The sequence below is a fragment of the Argiope bruennichi genome, chromosome 2, assembly GCF_947563725.1.
Source record: "Argiope bruennichi chromosome 2, qqArgBrue1.1, whole genome shotgun sequence".
In the NCBI taxonomy this organism is placed as follows: Eukaryota; Metazoa; Arthropoda; class Arachnida; order Araneae; family Araneidae; genus Argiope; species Argiope bruennichi.
Genome location: NC_079152.1, coordinates 80,399,573 through 80,424,273, shown reverse-complemented (window position 1 = coordinate 80,424,273; position 24,701 = coordinate 80,399,573). Strand labels below are relative to the sequence as shown.

The 24,701-nt window shown below is 24.7% G+C and overlaps 1 long non-coding RNA gene across 1 annotated transcript; it reads right to left on the bottom strand.

Moving 5' to 3' along the window:
* Nucleotides 1-6,689: 6,689 nt before the first annotated feature.
* LOC129962087 (uncharacterized) lies at nucleotides 6,690-12,746 on the bottom strand. Its single transcript, XR_008783886.1, has 4 exons — nucleotides 12,678-12,746; nucleotides 9,890-9,907; nucleotides 8,165-8,182; nucleotides 6,690-6,700 (listed from the first exon to the last, which is right to left on the bottom strand). It is a non-coding gene; the product is annotated as an uncharacterized LOC129962087 (long non-coding RNA).
* Nucleotides 12,747-24,701: the final 11,955 nt, after the last annotated feature.

The window sequence follows — 24,701 nt, the reverse complement described above, 5'->3', positions numbered from 1 at the left end:
TTTATAATAGCTAACAGCTTTAAGAACAGTTATTGTATCTTAGAATATATCACAGTTGCCCTAATATGTAGTCGATTAAAAAATTTTTTTAGAAAAGTTGAAATAAATATTTTATTATGATATTTAAACGAAAATTCGAATGAAAGCATTTAATATGTTCTTATGATACATCAATTTTAGTAATAAAATTTTAATAAATTAATTTTTATTAAACTCCCCACAGCGAAATAAAGTGTATCAATGTCTCCTAATTCCACTATTAATAATGATAAATTTCCTTATTATTTTCCATAATTATCTTTTATATTTCTATTCTTGGACGCAGGCGTATTTTTATTACCAAATTTGTGGATTATTCACAAAACTTATTTAAAATTTTCTTATATTATATTTTAGAAGTTTAAATTAATATTTTTGAAATGGCGAAATAGACATTAAATTCTTTTATTATTCTTTCAGCATTTTAATTTAGCTTTAGAAATTTTTAAATAAAGTACCTAAAGAAAGTCAAATTTTAAAAGTGGTTATATCTGAATTTTATTTGTGATTTTATACCTAAATATGTCTTCTAGTTATTCAAAACTTTTAAAGACCTCTTAATTTATTTATTGCGTCGTTTTGATTTTTCAGTTTTAGCTTTCATAATATGAAAAATTCTTTAAAACATATAAAAAATTCAGATCTTTCATTTAGATAGAAAGATACTATTACTTCAAAGCTAATTAATCAGATAGTTTTATTCATTATTATTAACATATAGAACAATTATGGATACATTAAATAACTAACAAGAGTAAAATGCTCACAGAATTTGGGTGAAAAAAATAACTAAAAATTAAACTTATAAATTCCATAAAAATTGGCATGACTATTGACTCTGATTGTATATACCGAAGAGTGGAACGGCTTCTTTCATTTGAAAGTAAATTAAAAAAAAAATATTAATAAAATATGGAATTGTAAACTAAATGTTTCTCTTAATAAACATTATAGTTAATGAAATAGTCTTACCTATTTATTAATATTATAATGACTTTCTAAATTTCCACTTATTATAGATCTTAGTTAAAGTTGTCTGCATATAAAATGAAATAATGTCATATATACTTTCTCTGTAATAAAATATGAAAGGATTTTAACCCTTGTAATTTATAAAAGATTATTTTTTAGCAATTTTGAAGTATTAGAAAGTTTTTGATATAGGTTTATAAAGTGATTCAGAAAGTTCAAGTAAAGAAAATGCAAATAAAAAAATCTGCATAATAAAAGAAATCATATTCCATGTTGCAGTGCTGCAGTTTAAATAATTATTCTATTTTTAACCAAAGATTTCTATAATAGTTTAATGAATGTGTTAAATATTCATAAGATTCTGAACGAAAATTTTTTAAATCATGAACCAAATATTGTACTTTTCTGCACTTTAATTTCCAAATTACAGATTTAGCATAGAATCAAAAACATTTTAGTGATTACTCCTTTTTAAAATAACTCAAAGAGTGGTTCTAAAATATGAGATATATTTTTCAAGGTTCATCAAAGAAAAATGATTATTTTTGCAATAAAATATTAATTAATTATTTTGTAAACTTTAGGAAAAATATTTAGCACATATATTTAATAATCATTTAATTTTTTAGCTGCATATGTAATGTTTACATCTGTTTATTCTAAATGGAATATTAATATTGCGAATAAAATTATTTTATTTATTTTTGACATACTTCTCTTTCAATTAAAAGTGCCGATTTCTAAGATAAAATTGTTTAATGGCCTTTAATACGTTCTTCGTTCTGAGCAGTCTTCTTTATATAATCGTTTAATTTTTATTTCCCAGCTTGTACTTAAGAATTTGCATTATTTTTTGTATTTCTATAATATATGTTTTAATACTGTTTTATATCATTAAATGTAATTATTTCAAATTCTGAATTTTAATTTTTTTTTTATAAAAAACATTACAAGTTCAAATCTAATGCATATTCTTTACTCAAATTTGGTATGAGAGTTTCTAATTATATTCTTAAATTCTCTGAAAAGTGAATAATAAATACAATTGGGTTGTTTATTAGTCAAACCCTAATATGTATACAAAGTAAGCTTTTGTTTTAGTTAACTAAGAAATATATTTATTATCCACAAGTGTTTGAGCAAATCATTAAACAAACTTTTAAAGTTCAAGAGTTTTACTTTATATCTTTTTTTAAAACATAAACAAAACCAAATTTGTTTCCAATTTTTTTTCAATGACATTTAGTGGAATATTTTTAATACTTTTGGTTCAATTTATTTTCTGCAAACTTTTTTAAAAAAAATTACAGTTTGTTGATTAATAATAATAATAATAATAAAAATCATTTCCTCGAACGTAGTCACTTGCCGTATACCCAATTTTTAAGCAAGATTTTGAATATACCTTCGGAATTTGGTTGAAAGGGAGTTTTAATCACATATTTGTTCACCGATATAATCAAACAAGTGATATTTGATAGTAACCGAAGTGATTTCATTTTTGGTCCCCTGGGCTTTAGTTAAAACTAGAATTCTTTAGAATATTTAACTTGCTTTATAACTTAAGTTATATCTTTCAGAAATTTCTTTTTCAAATTATTTCATCTCGTGTATTTAATTGCAAAGTAAAGCATGTAATTATAAATATTCAAAAAATTTGCAAATTTTTAATACTTAAAACAAATAAAAATTATCGTACAGATTAAATATATTAAATATTATCTGATACATTTAATCTATAAATACATTTTATAATGAAAATAAGTTTTTGTTTATTGTTAAGTTTCGCCTCACTGCAGATCAGATTATTTGATCTAGACTGGCCCATACATACTTCAGTGAGTTCAAAGTTCTGTTTAAAATTTTGATTAGAATTTTAATGAAAAACAAAATAAAATTTTTGTTCTTTTCATGATCATTTACAAAATTATTACTGTGCAAAGCGGATTTTTGTAACATTTGATTAGAATTCTGATCGAAAATAAAATATTATTTTTACGTTTCCAGAGATAAATTACAAATTCATTACAGTGAAAAAATGATTTTTACAGCATCTTAAAATTCAATATATATATATATCTTTTCGTTAATACCAAATTGTTTTCCACATAATTTTTTTTAATTACTTATAACTATATATTAAGCGTATTTTGCAACAAGATATATCATTGTTAAAATGACACGTTAAGTCATGCGTTTGGATTGTTGCTATTAATATTTCATCAGGCCTTTTTTTAAAGACATGAAAACTCGGTTTATTTTTCCGTGTTGAAAAGGTTTCAGTGTAAGGCAAGATTTTAATTTTTTGCTTTGATTTTCATGCTTTGTTAATTTTTTCCATTACTCCATTGATGTTAAAGATTTTTAATTTTGATACAGAAATATGTAAATAATTAAAAAGGATTATTTCCGAAGAAAAGATTGTTAGTAAAGTTTGTTTCATTTTTAAGTAGGATTTTCAAATAATATTAAGATTTGGTGAAAGCTTAGAATTGCTAGAAAAGGAAAGAGCAAATTTTTTTAATTCATTAATAGATGATCAAAAAATTGTCTCTATTTAATACAGTAGACTCCCGATTATCCGCGCCTACCACACTAAGTTTTTTTTTTTTTTTTTGCTTCCAAGCAAAGAGAAAATGCTTTCAAAGCAAGAAGCAAACACAAATGACTGATTTCTTCAAAAAGATGTAGTTTTACAGTTATGCATTTGTAATTACATAATACATTACAGTATTAAACAGTACATATGTATTTATTTTTCTGTGCATCCTTGACGCATCTCGTAAGTTCAAAGAACTTTTCCGTTTTCATTAACAAAATGCATTTTAGGTTAGTTTTGAGTGATATACTAAAATATTAAGCGTTAGTTAAACATTTCCTGCTGTTTATTTTACGTTTTATTGTACATAATACGATTTTTCAAAGTTGGAATGACTGTTTTCTCTTTTGCTATACCCGTTTTTAACTTTTTAAGGATTATCCACGATTTTTGATAGCCGCAGCGGCAGCGCCACCCAATTCCGCGGATAATCGGGACTGTACTGTACAATTAATTGCTAAACCATCTATTAACTCTTATTTTCAATGAAGTAAATGAAAACGTTTAAGTGAAGATTCTGTTAAGAATGTTCATCAAATTGTTGTAAAAATTAATTTAACAAAAAAAAAAAATGTGAATGAAATGTTTATAATTTTTTTTATGTTACACTGAATGATTTTTCTAATATTCTTGAAATTTTAGAAACATATTCCATAAAATCTTTTGAATTGAATTTCAGCAAAAAGAAATGCAAGACTGCAAAGCAGAAACAAATTTTATTTCAAGAAATCCAGAATTGATCCAGCTTTATCTCATACTTAGCCGAGAAATCCATTAATGGTGCTAGCAGCTCTATCAAAGATACCTGAATAAATATATAAAAATGTTTAAAATGTGAAATAATTAAAGCTGTTTACTCTGCTCTAAGAAATTAGAAAAAATACAAAAACATAGCAGTATCTAAAAAATTCATATACATAACAAAAATTGAAAAAGTTTTACTCTTTCATTGCAAAATAATTGTAGTAGCTAAATAAAAGAAATATTTCTTCAAGATTTGAATATATATATATATATACATATATATATATATATATATATATATATATATATATATATGCAATTGATTTAGCATCTATTTATCATGTTGATGGTCAACTTTATTTAAAACATTAATTTATTAAAAATTAATATCTTGACTGGATTATGTTTCTTTCTATATCAATAATAAGGGAAGGTTTTCGAATTTACATTGCATGAACAGTTATTTTTAATGCTAAGTGGTGCTGAAATATTAAAAAAAAAAAATAGCAATTGGAGTTTTTATTGCAGTTTATTTAGTTTTTAAAACAATATAATTAATTATGTAAATAAATATATTCTAAAGTAGAAAGCATAGAACGAAATCCTGTCATATGACTTATTGAGAACAATTATTTCTAGAATAAGCAAGCCAAAATAATATCTTTGATTCTTGGGTTCATGTTGGCATATATTGTATAATCAAACAAAATATGTAATATAAAGTTTTATGCACTGTATTATTTCCTTTATTTCTCGATCATGATAAAAAGCTTTGTAGTTTCAAATTTAATTTTTACTAAACTAGATGACGATGTTAAAATTTACTTAAATTTTTATCATTATTTTCTTTGACTAATTCCGCTTCTAATAAATGAAGACCATTAGTATCTATAACGCCTTATTAATCATTTTGTTTCTTCAAAACGATAACACCATTGCCTTACACAGTCGTATTTAAACAGCTGCTCTATGAGCATTTAATCAACAACTACAATTAACTTTATTATTAAGGCATTACAATAAAATAATGATTGTTATTTGCCAAGAAAACAGTCTCATCTTTTAATTTTAATTTTACTGACTGTTTCATAAAATCACATGCACTAAAAGTCTTTTGTCTAAATATTTTAATCATGATGCATAAATATTCACATCTAACATCTTACTGCAACTAAAAAATATTTATTCTAAAATGATTGTAAAAGCCACATTTGTATTGTTGCAAAATATACTGTCCAGTTTACAGCCCAAATATTTAATAAAGTCCTAGATTCCTAGTCCTATGCTATTTTTCTTCTGTAGGAATAGTTGTGTTTTTGGATTTCTCATGCTTTCATTTAGAAAACTGTTTGTCAGTCATACAGGCAAATAACAAACTATCTTTTAAAAAGATTTGAATATCGAAATTAGTCAAACAGTTCTGAAAATTGAAAGCGAATACACACAGTCATTATTTAATTATCATTGTATCCTAATCAAATACTGATTAAATTTAAGAGTTCAGAGTAAGGTTGTTCAGAAAAATGAAGAGGTAAATATATAAGAGAAATTCTTACTTCCATGATGGCCAGACTCTGATATTGTAGAAAGAAAGAAAGAAAAAAAAATATATAAATGGAGCAAATAAAAATGATCATAGAAAAAAGCATGAAAGTACATAAAAGCAAAAGAAAGCATAGTGGCCAAAAATAAATGAAATCATCAATCATTATTTATAAAATAATATATATTTCAAAAAAAAAAATTAACTGCAAAATCTTTTTTATCCTTTTTTGTGTTTCGATATACATTAATTTAGAATCAATGATAATATATTTATTTCATATAAAACAAATTTATTGTACTAGAATTCCGATTTTGAGATGATTTAAAATCAGATAACGTTTTTAAAAATTATTGTTTCAATTAGACATTAGTAACGCATCATTACTTAGGAATTCAATTTTAAATTATAACCTCAATTGAACTAATATTTTAAATATCATTAGGAAATTGTTAGGGTCTAGTAAAAATTTATTTATTCTTTTAATTTTAAATAATATGTAAATATTTAAATATCTTAAATTTTAAGGCGATTTCATTTTTCACATTTATTGCATACATTTGATATTCAGAATGATCAAAGTGGAGCTTTAATAGACAAAGATTTGTTTCCTGATCAATCAATGGGTTTCAACGATCTGGACTTTGTAGGAGATTAAAATATAACGATAATTTGTTATAATTCAAACACATTCATTTGCTTTTCAACATTTTTAATAATATTTTGTTATGTATAAATGATTTTATCATCTAAATCATTAAAACGAAATACGAATAAATGAAAACACTCACCATATTCAGGAGCTGTTATAACGAAGCAAATATTTTGAAATATTATTGCAGAATTTCTGTTATTAATAAATGAATATGCTAACTATTATAAAACTGCACATGCTGTTAAAATTAAAGCTTTCAATAGTTATTATTCTTAAAAGCATCATGAAAAATAATTATGTTTTCATTCAATAATTAGAAAATTACAAACATATAAAATTACTAAAATAAATCTATTTCTTATTCTGAAGCGAAAATTAAAAAGGAAGAGATTATTTCAATTATCTTTAAAAAGGTTGCACTTCGTAAACAGCATGAACAAAAATATGCTCATCGTAATTGCTAACCAAATTCTTATTATGTTTCTCAAGATACAAAATCAAGCTGTATAAACATCATTTAGACAAAATAAAAATAATTTTTCTTTCCTGTTTCCTTTAACACAATTTTCTTACTATGAAAATTAATGCTTTTAAAAATATATTCAATCATTAATCACTAGCCTCTTATATTATATAAAATATATTATGCAAGGTGCATCGAACCATATCTATGTATATTAATGATATTTTGGGCACATTTCAAAGTGCTTTAACTTTGAAACATAGCTGCATTTATTAAATTCTACAATGCAATATTCACACATTGGAATATTAGTCACATAATTATGAAAAAATATTAATCCATTTTACTCATTTTTATTTCCGTTTCTACATAGATTAATGATTAAAAATTAATAACTTTGGGATTTTCTTTTCTTTCCACAAATTTCAAAAAATAGATGTCAAACATAAAGGAAACACATCACAACGTTCACTTTTCAATTTATTTTTCTTTATGCGTGTAATATCCCTTATAGAAGTAAGCGGTTGAAATGCTTTCGCTTATTTCGTATTTTCTAACTGATGTAATTTTATTAAAGCATCAGTTGTTTAAAACAGAGAGACAATAAGAAAATTTATAATTTGTGTTAAATATTCATTTAAATAAACTATTGTTTCCTGTGTCGAATTTTGCCTTGCATTTTTAATTTTTAAAATTATACACAATTAATTAATAAAAATATTTATATGATTTTCAAGATACAAACATAATATCTTTATACTTCAAATATTGTGTTCTTTATCTTAATAACTAAATGAATATTTTTGCATGTCTGCTCTTAATTTTCTGTTTTTACTACCAATCCAAGGGAACTGATTAAAAAATTGGGGGAAAAATCTTATTATAAAAATATGTTAAATAATTTTTTTTATGCTTATGAGTCTTCAATATAATATGTTTCTTTTAGAATTTCTTGTGCTGAAATTATAATTTAATTTATTTCGCTTAATTTTATTTTGATGAAAATATTTACTTCTCTGTTCTTTGTAAGAGAATTTTTTCAAAATTTGGAATTTCTTATGAAAGAAATAATGTTGCGATGTACTTATTCATAAAACAACACTCTTACTCAAGCAAGTCTTAAGGATTTATACAATTAAATGATCTTACCATGAGTAACTTTGTAATCTGCAAAAGAAATGATAGACAGTAAATATAAATTTATAATGCGAATATTAGTTTAAAAAAGTAGTAAAAAAAGAGTATTGCTTTATTTTCCCCTTTCTTTTCTGGAAAATTACTCTTTCATTTGGCTAATTATCGGCTATAGATCACAAGATATTTAAATCTTATAAAATGGAAACAGTCTATACACTTTTTATATCAAGACCTACTTTCCTTTCTGACATTTTTCAAATCTATATTTTTGTATATTATTGCTATTCAAATGCATTCCACATTTTTTGAAAAATGTAAATATTTACCACTTATAATTATTTCTTTATAACTTTATTAAATGTTATTAGCAACAATGTAACTAATGAAAAAATAAAAATTTCTCTATTTTTTTATTTTTATTTGCAATTTTTTAAACCTTTCTTTCTTATTTCTGAAAAATTTTAAAAATTAAAAAATATTTCTTTGACAACTGTTAAATTTATTTTTGAATTCAAAATAATTGAAACTTCGAAATTTCGGGGAAGTAGTAACATTAAAAAAAATTGTGTCAATATACGTGTAAAATGGCTCTTTTTTGTTCTTCGATATGCCATTCCTGAGACAAAGAAGCATGGTAATAATAATATTAATAATAATGGATTTCTGAATATCATTAAAATCTATATATATAAAAAGCTAATGTACGTGGCACAGAAATTGCTCTTATTACTTATAGTCGAATGGCAATAGTCAAATGTGAACAAAAATTGCTTCATAGAAAGTTTTTTAGCTGTACTGATTTCAAAGCTTCGTTTAAATAATTAATGGAAGTGAAAAATACTATTAAAGTTTCTCGAGTGTAGTCTTGCCTTGTCACTAAAAACTCCATTCAATGAGAGGAACAAACATGCAAAAGAAGTCTTGATGATAGAAGAATATGCCAAAGTTTAATTGAACGTGAAAGGGGATTTAACAGTCGCCAGATGGAAAATCGGTGTAACTGTTGTTCTTATCTAACAAAACTATTATCACACAAAATAAATTTGGTAATCGCAAAATTTAATTATTTTGCTGATATTAATTTTGTTTCAATACATTTTCCAACTCATATATATAGCTTTTAATTTTCTTTGGTATCAGTTTGAATCAATACTATAATGAAATTCAAATTCATCTATCAAAACACTCAATCGTATGCTTTTGACAGTTAATAAACTAAAAATTTAAAAGTTGTCTTCTTTTGATATTACCTTGAAGTGGGATTTTATTTGGTAGCATGTAAATGTTTTTTTTTTTTTTTTTTTTTAATTTTGCACACCAGTAATTTATAGCAGACCGATTTAATAAAATTCATTTCTTTTAGTTGCATCAAGTAACTAAAAAAAACTTAAAAAAATACATTCAATATTATTTGCTTCACTGACTAAAAATTCGAAAGTCAAGGCGAACAAGCGGGCCCCCAAAGTCGGCTAGTTTTATATATTTCAGTTTTTAGAATACATATTGGAGTACATAAAAATGTGCTTTCTAATTGAGTATTTCTTTCTAATTTAGAAAAATACAGACTTCAATATAATGCAACATTTTTTTTTAAATATGCAACATCAGATATACACATGAGTCAAAATTTGATGATTCAACATATTATTTGCTTAGATATGTATATTAAAAAATAAATGACGAAATCAGAATTAGTTTATAAATGACATAGAACTGAAACATGATAATGGAACTTACGGTGAACGCCACCCATTGCTGTAAATAAAAGAGTAATATTAAGAGTGGTATAAAAACACATGCAACTTTTAAATCAATTTTATATTTACTAATGATTCGTTTAATGCAATGATTCGTTTATTGCAATAATATAAATTTGATGTATAGTCAAATAATTTATTACGTTGAAATTTCTTACTTCCAAATTTTAAAATTTATTTTAAGTTTTATATAATCTCTTCGATTCTTGGTAAATACAACGTTTCTAAGATAGTTTAATGATATTTTCTCATCTTTTCAAATTCATATACCCTTTACTGAATTTTTTATTTCCTAAAATAATAAGAAATTAAAGTATAAAATTTACAGAAATTTTAATAGATATTTTAAAAATCATAAACCGATGAATTTCAACACCTTAAAATGAAATTAATATATAAATAAATAAAAAAATGATATGATTCATTTCAAAATGTTAATTTTGAATAAAAATATCAAGCAAAGTCGCCATTAAAAAAATAAACACATTTGTACTTTGATATTTATTTACGCTTCTTCAAAACATAACGATGCAAATTTATCGATGGAAAACATGTTGATCGGCTTGTTTAGATCTAAAAATGGAATTACCGAGTTAATTAAAAATGATTAATCGATATACTAATTAATTCATAGAATTGATTCATTAGTATCTCGAAATTTTTCAATTATAGAAATCGAGATTTTTTTTTGATAATTCGATCTAGAATGTCTTTATATGTGTATCAAATTTCACTCAAAATTTCCAGTAGTTTTTTAGATATAATTAATTTAGTTGACTTAACACCATGAAAGAGTAAATCTTTTAAGGATCATATATTAAGTGAATCTAAAATTACTAAAAGCAACAAATGCATTTCTTTTTTTTTATTATTTCTCAGATATTCCTAAGAGTTAATCAGGCATGATTCAGACTGATTTTTAACATAAGACCACGAAACATTTTTTTCAGGCTGAAATTTTATATGAGTGGGATGGTTATCTTCAGTTGATAAGTTTATAAATATGTTTTAGGTTTAATATTTGATTGGTATAAGTTGTCAACCTTGGCTCATGTGCCAAGGTTGACTGCAACCCACATATTGAATTTTCACAGGCATTACAACTTACCCTTGCCCCCCCCCCCCGTAAATAAATACATAAAAAATAAATAAAACATGAAAGGCATTTACTTTTGTAATATTTTAATCTACAACATTTACAATTTATATAATTTGAGGATTTTCATAATAAAGAATAAGTTTTTTTTAACAAGAGAAATGTTCGGCTAGAGAGCTTTTAGTAACATTTCATTTTATAAAAATATAATTCTGTTTATATTCTTTTAAAAAAAACGTGAAAAAGTTTAAATAATTATGTTTTTTTTAAAAAGTTTAACATTATTATTTTAACTTTTATTAAACAAAATATTTCTTTAAAATTTCGATATAAATACTGAATGCCAACTCACATAGAGGTCCAATTTAAGTAGGCAAGCAATTCCAAATGGATAAATACTTTTAATGACATAAAGGATCAAAATCTGTGCTTATTCAGACAACAAATGTAAGGCTGAAAAGATTACGGAACCTAAATACCCCCAAATTTTATCTTATATAAAGCATTCTTTCCTATGTTAATACTCCAAAAGTTCGTTTAAATAAAAATCACAATTTATCATCTTGTTTTATTAATTATACTGAAAAAAGAAGAAAAAACTTGATACATGTACATTTAAATACAGAGTAAAAAAACTCCTCTTTTCTGAACTGATCCAGTCAAAAAAGTGTTCAATTTCTTTATTTCAGATCAGTCAACAACATTATTGAGAAACAAGAGTTTGTTGATAATTTTATCTATCTCGAGGCAGCAATTGAAATATTGAGAGCTATTTTAAGAGTTTTAATTGATCATTTGATGTATTTCAATCAAATGATAAATTTAAAATCTCTTAAAATAGCTTCATTCAAAGCTTCATAATTTAATCAGATATAGAGGAATACTTAAATTTTCTATTTTGAAATATATGTTTAACAAATATATTTCACTAAATATGATTAATTGGCTTGTGAGAATAATAAATTCATATTTTTTTTTAATTTATTCCAACGAAACTTTTTTGACAGTGTTAAAACAAAATAAAATTATTTACAACATTTGCCTGTTAAGGTTATAAGATTATTCTCTAATTATTTTGAAATTAATTATTGTCCCGCAATTATAAAGGGCTTGGTTTGGTTTTAGTTGTATTAACGTCCCCTTTTTTAAAGCAAAACTAGGGCTATTTTGGGAAGGATCTCGCAATATTGAACAGTAATAACACATAAGCAGGTACACCCTCTCCGCACCACCGCAGCTGGAAGACGTTTGGCCTGGATGGAGTAAGGGTGCACCAGACACGCTTTCACAACGATTCTTCGGTGATATAGTTGGGTCTCGAACTTGAAACCCTCGGGTTCCGAAGCGGAGACATTATCACCAGGCCACGATGGCCCTCGAAAGTATAAATAGTATCTTGCTCCTTAGTACATGTAGGAATATGCAAATATAATAGTTCAAAAATTATAGAGTTTTTTTAAAACTGTCATCAAAATTTTTAAATGTATATATATATATATATATATATATATATATATATATATATATATATATATATATATATATATATATATATATATATATGTTAAAAATTTAAAATTGAAGGAAAAAAATATTAAAAAAATGTTCCTAAATGCAATTTTACGAAATAAATTTATAGAATTTGTATGAAAAGATATATTTCAATATTTACCCATTGCGATGATGGCGATAATCAAGCAGAGAGCAAAAATGGTTCTCATTGTAAAGCTTTGTTTTGTTCAGATAAAACGTAGATAGATAGAATATTGTACTACTTATATAGGAAGATTTCGATAAAAAATGACAGCTGCATTTTATCAAATACTATAAAACTTCAAGTTTTTTACATCAATTACAATTTATGTAATAGAAAAAAGGCCATAAATGGATCAATTAATATTAATGTCCTTTTTTTTTGTGTTTGATATTAGAAGACACAGATCATATTTATAACTCGCAGTACTATGTTACATCTCAAATAAAATAAAAATTGTTCATTGAAAATATTTGCTAACGTTATCGAAAAATTTTAGCAACCAAAGGAGTTTTTTTTTATAAAATTCTTATATTCAGGTATTATGAAAAATCAATTAGAGCAGTTTCTAAATGATATATTTAATGAAACAAATCTTGGAGGAGCCTGTTTAATGCATATTGATGCACATCTTTATAAAATTTGCATTTTTTTTAGTTTAAATTTTATGTTTGGAGGAAAAACAAAATACAGATCCCAGAATGCAGATTACTACATATAAAATAAATACCTCGTAAATGATTTTGCATTTGACTTCATTATTTTCTGATTATTAATAAATATTTGTAATATTAATTCTATTATAAAGTATGTCCTTCTGTTTTAATTTTAATTTTTCAGTTTTGATGGGTTTTTTTTAAAGTTTTTACGAATATATCTTTTTGAAACGTTTACTGATCACTTCATCATATCCACGCATATGAAAGTACTGTAAAAGAAAATTAAATCGTTAGTCCAGACTATGGCCTTCAAAGTCAACAATTAATCGGCCACCATGCTACATAATTTTGTACAAATCGTGACAAACTAACGAAATTATGATGAAGCCATATCGATCATTTATAGGAAATTGCCACTGATGATGGAATTCTTAAATGAAAAATGAATTTTAATACTCCCTAACTCGTCATTTTCACTGAGGCTTCCATCAAAATTACAACAAAATGTATTTGGCCAGTAATTTTTAAACTATTTAAATATTTTCTTTTATAAATGTAATACCAGAATATCAAAACTCTATATAAAAATTAAAAAGCAGCAAAATTGAAAACATAATTGATTTTATTATGTTATATAATTTTTTTCTCTTACATCAGTGTTTCTCAATCTTTCAGTATTTGCGGAGCTGTTTTCAATCATAATTTCATCTTGCCCCCCGCTTACAATAAAATGTATATAACAATAATGTATATTGAGTATTTTGGATTCTGTTTTTAAATTATTTTTAACTAACTGCCAAAATAATAGCAAAAGCGAGTCAACGTTAGCGAGAAACCACATTTTTCATTTTGGACAAGCCGGCAGTAAAAAGATAAAACGAATGAAAGCGGGAAAAATTTAAATATTATATTTGAAATGAAAGACAAACAGGGAGATAACGTTAAAAGAATATGAAAGTAAAAAAAAAAAAAAAAAAAAAAAAAAAAAAAAAAAAAAAAAAACGTTAATGAAAGTTACCCTAGAAGGGATGAGATAAATTTAGAAACTAGGAATACATTTCTTCAAATAATAAAAGAAATAAAACAGAACCGTGACTAAACAAAAGTGAAAAAAATAAGCAATGTTTGTGGAAGGGAATCCACAGGACCTATGCCGTCTCGAGCATGCGGGGAGCAAATGTTTTCTCATAGGAAGAAGGAAAATGTTCGATAACGCAAGTTTTAATTCCAGCCAGTCTCATTCGAGTCGATCCTTTTATCGCTATGGAATCTATAGTGAATGTGTATGTTATATATGTTTTCGTGTTAATTGCAATTCACCATATTAAATATTCACGCACTAGATTTATGCAGACTCATGGATAAATTTTTAAACGGAAGTAAGCAAGCACTAGACGACAATCAAGCATCAACAAGTACACAGACGAGGGTGGTTCCGAAAATTAAATGAAGAAAATATTTTCAAGAATACTTAAATTATGGGTTTACTAGTGCTGAAGTAAATGAAGAAGAAAGGCTCCTGTGTATCTTTTACACAAAAATGTTGGCCGCAGATAGCATGAAACCTAATAAACTTAAACGACATTTGGAAACACTTCATATTGAGTAAGGTTTGGGATTAATCCTGTGGCTTAGATAAAAATTGAACTTTCCTTGCATATTAGATCACTCAATAGATGGAACTGCGAGTCTACATTTGTTTACATAATTTACCGTTAGTATTTTAAAAAGCAGGAATCACAATCGATAGCTTAAAATTTCCTTGACTGTTGAAGGTATGTTCCTGGCCTTTACCTTTTTTTCTTTAGTGCTATTTTTTGTTTTTATTGTTATTTTTGTTATTGTATTTTCACTTTGTAGTGGTTATTTTCTTCTAATTTGTTTTTTTGTATTTTCCTTTCTGTTAAAATGGTATATCTCTTGTACATAATTTCAGGGGATTTTCGGGTCACGAGGAATCATTATTAGACAAATGTCTGCATTTCCTCACAGAAAAAATCCCTTTCTTTGAAACCCTGTCTGAGGGTGACCCTTGAAAAAGTCTTCAGGCCGGATTCTTTTATAATTTTTTTGGTTTAATTTTTATTTGATTTTTTTTGATTTTTCTATTAACTTGATTCTAATACTTTTGTATATATATATATATATATATATATATATATATTATTTATTCATATATATATATATATATATATAACTTTTTCCATACTCGCTTTTGAGTTTAACTTTACAAATACTAACTAATACATTGGTTAAAAATTTGATAAAAATTATTTATAACGCCTGTTCTTAAACAAATTATAAATTTTATTATAAAATTAAATAATTTAATAATAAGTAATGGGTGGTTTTTATTACTGTTGGAAGCGTGAACGCAATGGATTCTAAATTTGAAGCAATGCCATTCATATTAAGTTTCCATTATATTTAAAAGAAGAAATAAGGCGGCCTCCTGAACTAGAGGTAGTGCGTCTTCGTGATCTGAATGTCCCGGATTCGAGACTTGGTTCGGCATGTTGTTCTTTACGCTTTGTTCTATCTGCGAAGTGTGTGAAATATATATTTGTACTAAAATTGGGCCCTTCTTTCGTCCCATATTTTTTAATTTTACCACTAATTTTGTTTTAGAATATACCACTAAATGCGTGTTAAAGGTTTAAAGTATATTTTAAGATAATCAAAGAATAAAAACGTTTTTCTTGGGGGGGGGGATTCTGTGATTTTCTTCGCGAAGTAGCAATGATGGGTGCATCATATGTTTAACTATGAAACAACTGAACATTATTAGAAAGAATGCGTTATTTTTAAATCTTTATATAATTTTGGATCATATACTCATGTACAATATATAGTATTTTAATAGTTAGAACTGAAAAAATTAACTTTAATAAAGTACGAATTACAAAAAAAATTGATGAAACTGCAATACTTTATAGAAAGAATTTTAGATTAGAAAAAATTTAAAAGCTCCATTTTATGATTGAAATGCCTATAAAAGAAATCGAGATAATGCTGTTAATATGAAATTCAAAGTTATTGATACTCTTAAAGAGAGATATGGAACACATAAGTTAACAATTCTGATAATAATGGTAATCCAGATGTGAACAGTCATATTTTAACGTTTTACTAAGATTATCAATGCCAGAAGGTAGGTATCAAAGGATCTATCAAAACGGTATCCTCTTTACATTTCAATTTTGAACTTTACAGCTACAGAGTGTAGAATTAAATGTAATAATTACTTTTTTCCTACTCTTTTTTAACTTTATTTTGTCATTAGTATGCTTCTTAATGTAAGGAGAAAAGGAATTATCAATTTTATAATTTTAATTACATGTGGTTTTATATCATGTCCGAGTGTTTTAGTTATTACACATGTATTAATTTTTTTAAATGCTTATTAATTAATTTTGTAGGCAAATTGCAACTGTTTGGTTGTCGATTATCATTTTCTAAGAGTATAAATTACTTCTATCCATTAAAAACAAATTTTGTGTTTGGTATTCATCACAGAACCGTACAGTAATAATCCAAAATCAGCACTTCAAGAAATCCAAAATCGGAATTTTTACCTCTTCATATAAACTAAAACAAGACTGAGAAAATTATTTTTCAAAGAAAAATAATTTCTTCCTAAAAGTTTCCAGGCTAGAGATACCAATCTTAGATAACATCCTGTTAAACATGTATTTGAAAAATAGAATTCATCTATCTCCCACTGTTAAAATTTCTGTAGAACTTAATGCATACACAGATAATTCAAAAATGAAAGATAATGCATGTAGTACTTTCAAGGCTTTTTAAGACAAGATAAAGCTGCATAAATGCATTGCCAAATTTCAACAAGAGAAATGTATTCTATCTAGTTGAAACATGACTATTAAAAAAAGTGTCCAGCAAAAAAAAATAAATAAATAAATAAATAAATAAAATAAAAAATAAAAAAAAAATCAGATGAAACATCAAACCCTTACAAATGAGGCTTTTTAACTTTGGTCATTTTATGATAAATAATTCTCCCAGTATATTATATAATATCTTTTTTATTTCATATGCAGTTTTGTGATAAATTAACGCCTCTATGCTCTTCATAAAATTTCTGGAATACATACGTATATTACTAATTTATGTGCGGTTGCTTTTTCATGTATTGTAATAAATATTTTTCTCTAGTGATGAAAATTTTTGTTGCTTTAAATTGATGCTGTATATATCATGTTAACTTTTATTTATGAATTTAAGCCTATTTTTCAGTTTATTTTCACGGTTTTTCTTGTTTTTTTTTGTTTGGATTTAGAAATCTGATCCTCCATTTTAGAAGTCACAATATTCTAGGAAACATATTAAACCAGTATGTGAATTTTTTTAACTTGTATAGATTTTTACATATCTGGATCCTCTTCCTCCTTTTATTCTGTAAATATTTCATGTGTGAGGTTACAGCTGAAAGTTCGATGGCCACTCTTCGTCACCAATTAAAAATAATTAAACAAACTAGATGATGTAAAATGCTAGAAATACTATTTCAGTAATAATTTTGTTATTGAAATTTTAAGAACTACTATGTTGTAAAAAGAATATAACGTTAAAATTTCTTTCATGAAATTTTAGAATTTTTCTCCCTTTCTGCTAATATTTTTTTGAAAAAAAATATTAGCAGAAAGATTATATCCATATCTTTTCTTTCTTCACACACCAACCTTAAACTGGTGACATTCTATCTATACATTGAAAAGCGGATGGGACCGGGTATAATCGAAGTATTTTGATTAAAAAGAATGTATTTTCACTAAGATAAATATTTGATCACTTTAATTAAATTTAAGATTTTATTTGAAATATGAAATCAATTGATAATAGTTAACAGCTTTAAGAACCGTTATTGTATCTTAGAATATATCAATGTTGCCCTAATATGTAGCCGATTTAAAATTTTTTTTAGAAAAGTTGAAATAAATATTTTATTATGATATTTAAACGAAAATTCGAATGAAAGCATTTAATATGTTCTTATGATACATCAATTTTAGTAATAAAATTTTTATAAATTAATTTTTATTAAACTCCCCACAGCGAAATAAAGTGTATCAATGTCTCCTAATTCCACTATTAAAAATGATAAATTTCCTTATTATTTTCCATAATTATCTTTTATATTTCTATTATTGGACGCAGGCGTATTTTTATTACCAAATTTGTGGATTATTCACAAAATTTATTTAAAATTTTCTTATATTATATTTTAGAAGTTTAAATTAATATTTTTGAAATGGCGAAATAGACATTAAATTCTTTTATTATTTTTTCAGCATTTTAATTTAGCTTTAGAAATTTTTAAATAAAATACCTAAAGAAGGTCAAATTTTAAAAGTGGTTATATCTGAATTTTATTTGTGATTTTATACCTAAATATGTCTTCTAGTTATTCAAAACTTTTAAAGACCTCTTAATTTATTTATTGCGTCGTTTTGATTTTTCAGTTTTAGCTTTCATAATATGAAAAATTCTTTAAAACATATAAAAAATTCAGATCTTTCATTTAGATAGAAAGATACTATTACTTCAAAGCTAATTAATCAGATAGTTTTATTCATTATTATTAACATATAGAAAAATTATGGATACATTAAATAACTAACAAGTGTGAAATGCTCACAGAATTTGGGTGAAAAAAATAACTAAAAATTAAACTTATAAATTCCATAAAAATTGGCATGACTATTGACTCTGATTGTATATACCGAAGAGTGGAACGGCTTCTTTCATTTGAAAGTAAATTAAAAAAAAATATTAATAAAATATTCAATTGTAAACTAAATGTTTCTCTTAATAAACATTATAGTTAATGAAATAGTCTTACTTATTTATTAATATTATAATGACTTTCTAAATTTCCACTTATTATAGATCTTAGTTAAAGTTGTCTGCATATAAAATGAAATAATGTCATATATACTTTCTCTGTAATAAAATATGAAAGGATTTTAACCCTTGTAATTTATAAAAATTTATTTTTTAGCAATTTTGAAGTATCAGACAGTTTTTGATATAGGTTTATAAAGTGATTCAGAAAGTTCAAGTAAAGAAAATGCAAATAAAAAAATCTGCATAATAAAAGAAATCATATTCCATGTTGCAGTGCTGCAGTTTAAATAATTATTCTATTTTTAACCAAAGATTTCTATAATAGTTTAATGAACGTGTTAAATATTCATAAGATTCTGAGCGAAAATTTTTTAAGTAATGAACCAAATATTGTACTTTTCTGCACTTTAATTTCCAAATTACAGATTTAGCATAGAATCAAAAACATTTTAGTGATTACTCCTTTTTAAAATAACTCAAAGAGTGGTTCTAAAATATGAGATATATTTTTCAAGGTTCATCAAAGAAAAATGATTATTTTTGCAATAAAATATTAATTAATTATTTTGTAAACTTTAGGAAAAATATTCAGCACATATATTGAATAATCGTTTAATTTTTTAGCTGCATATGTAGTGTTTACATCTGTTTATTCTAAATGGAATATTAATATTGCGCATAAAATTATTTTATTTATTTTTGACATACTTCTCTTTCAATTAAAAGTGCCGATTTCTAAGATAAAATTGTTTAATGGCCTTTAATACGTTCTTCGTTCTGAGCAGTCTTCTTTATATAATCGTTTAATTTTTATTTCCCAGCTTGTACTTAAGAATTTGCATTATTTTTTGTATTTCTATAATATATGTTTTAATACTGTTTTATATCATTAAATGTAATTATTTCAAATTCTGAATTTTAATTTTTTTTTATAAAAAACATTACAAGTTCAAATCTAATGCATATTCTTGGCTCAAATTTGGTATGAGAGTTTCTAATTATATTCTTAAATTCTCTGAAAAGTGAATAATAAATACAATTGGGTTGTTTATTAGTCAAACCCTAATATGTATACAAAGTAAGCTTTTGTTTTAGTTAACTAAGAAATATATTTATTATCCACAAGTGTTTGAGCAAATCATTAAACAAACTTTTAAAGTTCAAGAGTTTTACTTTATATCTTTTTTTAAAACATAAACAAAACCAAATTTGTTTCCAATTTTTTTTCAATGACATTTAGTGGAATATTTTTAATACTTTTGGTTCAATTTATTTTCTGCAAACTTTTTTTAAAAAAATTACAGTTTGTTGATTAATAATAATAATAATAATAAAAATCGTTTCCTCTAACGTAGTCACTTGCCGTATACCCAATTTTTAAGCAAGATTTTGAATATACCTTCGGAATTTGGTTGAAAGGGAGTTTTAATCACATATTTGTTCACCGATATAATCAAACAAGTGACATTTGATAGTAACCGAAGTGATTTCATTTTTGGTCCCCTGGGCTTTAGTTAAAACTAGAATTCTTTAGAATATTTAACTTGCTTTATAACTTAAGTTATATCTTTCAGAAATTTCTTTTTCAAATTATTTCATCTCGTGTATTTAATTGCAAAGTAAAGCATGTAATTATAAATATTCAAAAAATTTGCAAATTTTTAATACTTAAAACAAATAAAAATTATCGTACAGATTAAATATATTAAATATTATCTGATACATTTAATCTATAAATACATTTTATAATGAAAATAAGTTTTTGTTTATTGTTAAGTTTCGCCTCACTGCAGATCAGATTATTTGATCTAGACTGGCCCATACATACTTCAGTGAGTTCAAAGTTCTGTTTAAAATTTTGATTAGAATTTTAATGAAAAACAAAATAAAATTTTTGTTCTTTTCATGATCATTTACAAAATTATTACTGTGCAAAGCGGATTTTTGTAACATTTGATTAGAATTCTGATCGAAAATAAAATATTATTTTTACGTTTCCAGAGATAAATTACAAATTCATTACAGTGAAAAAATGATTTTTACAGCATCTTAAAATTCAATATATATATATATCTTTTCGTTAATACCAAATTGTTTTCCACATAATTTTTTTTAATTACTTATAACTATATATTAAGCGTATTTTGCAACAAGATATATCATTGTTAAAATGACACGTTAAGTCATGCGTTTGGATTGTTGCTATTAATATTTCATCAGGCCTTTTTTTTAAAGACATGAAAACTCGGTTTATTTTTCCGTGTTGAAAAGGTTTCAGTGTAAGGCAAGATTTTAATTTTTTGCTTTGATTTTCATGCTTTGTTAATTTTTTCCATTACTCCATTGATGTTAAAGATTTTTAATTTTGATACAGAAATATGTAAGTAATTAAAAAGGATTATTTCCGAAGAAAAGATTGTTAGTAAAGTTTGTTTCATTTTTAAGTAGGATTTTCAAATAATATTAAGATTTGGTGAAAGCTTAGAATTGCTAGAAAAGGAAAGAGCAAATTTTTTTAATTCATTAATAGATGATCAAAAAATTGTCTCTATTTAATACAGTAGACTCCCGATTATCCGCGCCTACCACACTAAGTTTTTTTTTTTTTTTTTTGCTTCCAAGCAAAGAGAAAATGCTTTCAAAGCAAGAAGCAAACTCAAATGACTGATTTCTTCAAAAAGATGAAGTTTTACAGTTATGCATTTGTAATTACATAATACATTACAGTATTAAACAGTACATATGCATTTATTTTTCTGTGCATCCTTGACGCATCTCGTAAGTTCAAAGCACTTTTCCGTTTTCATTAACAAAATGCATTTTAGGTTAGTTTTGAGTGATATACTAAAATATTAAGCGTTAGTTAAACATTTCCTGCTGTTTATTTTACGTTTTATTGTACATAATACGATTTTTCAAAGTTGGAATGACTGTTTTCTCTTTTGCTATACCCGTTTTTAACTTTTTAAGGATTATCCACGATTTTTGATAGCCGCAGCGGCAGCGCCACCCAATTCCGCGGATAATCGGGACTGTACTGTACAATTAATTGCTAAACCATCTATTAACTCTTATTTTCAATGAAGTAAATGAAAACGTTTAAGTGAAGATTCTGTTAAGAATGTTCATCAAATTGTTGTAAAAATTAATTTAACAAAAAAAAAATGTGAATGAAATGCTTATAATTTTTTTTTTATGTTACACTGAATGATTTTTCTAATATTCTTGAAATTTTAGAAACATATTCCATAAAATCTTTTGAATTGAATTTCAGCAAAAAGAAATGCAAGACTGCAAAGCAGAAACAAATTTTATTTCAAGAAATCCAGAATTGATCCAGCTTTATCTCATACTTAGCCGAGAAATCCATTAATGGTGCTAGCAGCTCTATCAAAGATACCTGAATAAATATATAAAAATGTTTAAAATGTGAAATAATTAACGCTGTTTACTCTGCTCTAAGAAATTAGACAATACAAAAACATAGCAGTATCTAAAAAATTCATATACATAACAAAAATTGAAAAAGTTTTACTCTTTCATTGCAAAATAATTGTAGTAGCTAAATAAAAGAAATATTTCTTCAAGATTTGAATATATATATATATATATATATATGCAATTGATTTAGCATCTATTTATCATGTTGATGGTCAACTTTATTTAAAACATTAATTTATTAAAAATTAATATCTTGACTGGATTATGTTTCTTTCTATATCAATAATAAGGGAAGGTTTTCGAATTTACATTGCATGAACAGTTATTTTTAATGCTAAGTGGTGCTGAAATATTAAAAAAAAAAAATAGCAATTGGAGTTTTTATTGCAGTTTATTTAGTTTTTAAAACAATATAATTAATTATGTAAATAAATATATTCTAAAGTAGAAAGCATAGAACGAAATCCTGTCATATGACTTATTGAGAACAATTATTTCTAGAATAAGCAAGCCAAAATAATATCTTTGATTCTTGGGTTCATGTTGGCATATATTGTATAATCAAACAAAATATGTAATATAAAGTTTTATGCACTGTATTATTTCCTTTATTTCTCGATCATGATAAAAAGCTTTGTAGTTTCAAATTTAATTTTTACTAAACTAGATGACGATGTTAAAATTTACTTAAATTTTTATCATTATTTTCTTTGACTAATTCCGCTTCTAATAAATGAAGACCATTAGTATCTATAACGCCTTATTAATCATTTTGTTTCTTCAAAACGATAACACCATTGCCTTACACAGTCGTATTTAAACAGCTGCTCTATGAGCATTTAATCAACAACTACAATTAACTTTATTATTAAGGCATTACAATAAAATAATGATTGTTATTTGCCAAGAAAACAGTCTCATCTTTTAATTTTAATTTTACTGACTGTTTCATAAAATCACATGCACTAAAAGTCTTTTGTCTAAATATTTTAATCATGATGCATAAATATTCACATCTAACATCTTACTGCAACTAAAAAATATTTATTCTAAAATGATTGTAAAAGCCACATTTGTATTGTTGCAAAATATACTGCCCAGTTTACAGCCCAAATATTTAATAAACTCCTAGATTCCTAGTCCTATGCTATTTTTCTTCTGTAGGAATAGTTGTGTTTTTGGATTTCTCATGCTTTCATTTAGAAAACTGTTTGTCAGTCATACAGGCAAATAACAAACTATCTTTTAAAAAGATTTGAATATCGAAATTAGTCAAACAGTTCTGAAAATTGAAAGCGAATACACACAGTCATTATTTAATTATCATTGTATCCTAATCAAATACTGATTAAATTTAAGAGTTCAGAGTAAGGTTGTTCAGAAAAATGAAGAGGTAAATATATAAGAGAAATTCTTACTTCCATGATGGCCAGACTCTGATATTGTAGAAAGAAAGAAAGAAAAAAAAATATATAAATGGAGCAAATAAAAATGATCATAGAAAAAAGCATGAAAGTACATAAAAGCAAAAGAAAGCATAGTGGCCAAAAATAAATGAAATCATCAATCATTATTTATAAAATAATATATATTTAAAAAAAAATTAACTGCAAAATCTTTTTTATCCTTTTTTGTGTTTCGATATACATTAATTTAGAATCAATGATAATATATTTATTTCATATAAAACAAATTTATTGTACTAGAATTCCGATTTTGAGATGATTTAAAATCAGATAACGTTTTTAAAAATTATTGTTTCAATTAGACATTAGTAACGCATCATTACTTAGGAATTCAATTTTAAATTATAACCTCAATTGAACTAATAATTTAAATATCATTAGGAAATTGTTAGGGTCTAGTAAAAATTTATTTATTCTTTTAATTATAAATAATATGTAAATATTTAAATATCTTAAATTTTAAGGCGATTTCATTTATCACATTTATTTCATACATTTGATATTCAGAATGATCAAAGTGGAGCTTTAATAGACAAAGATTTGTTTCCTGATCAATCAATGGGTTTCAACGATCTGGACTTTGTAGGAGATTAAAATATAACGATAATTTGTTATAATTCAAACACATTCATTTGCTTTTCAACATTTTTAATAATATTTTGTTATGTATAAATGATTTTATCATCTAAATCATTAAAACGAAATACGAATAAATGAAAACACTCACC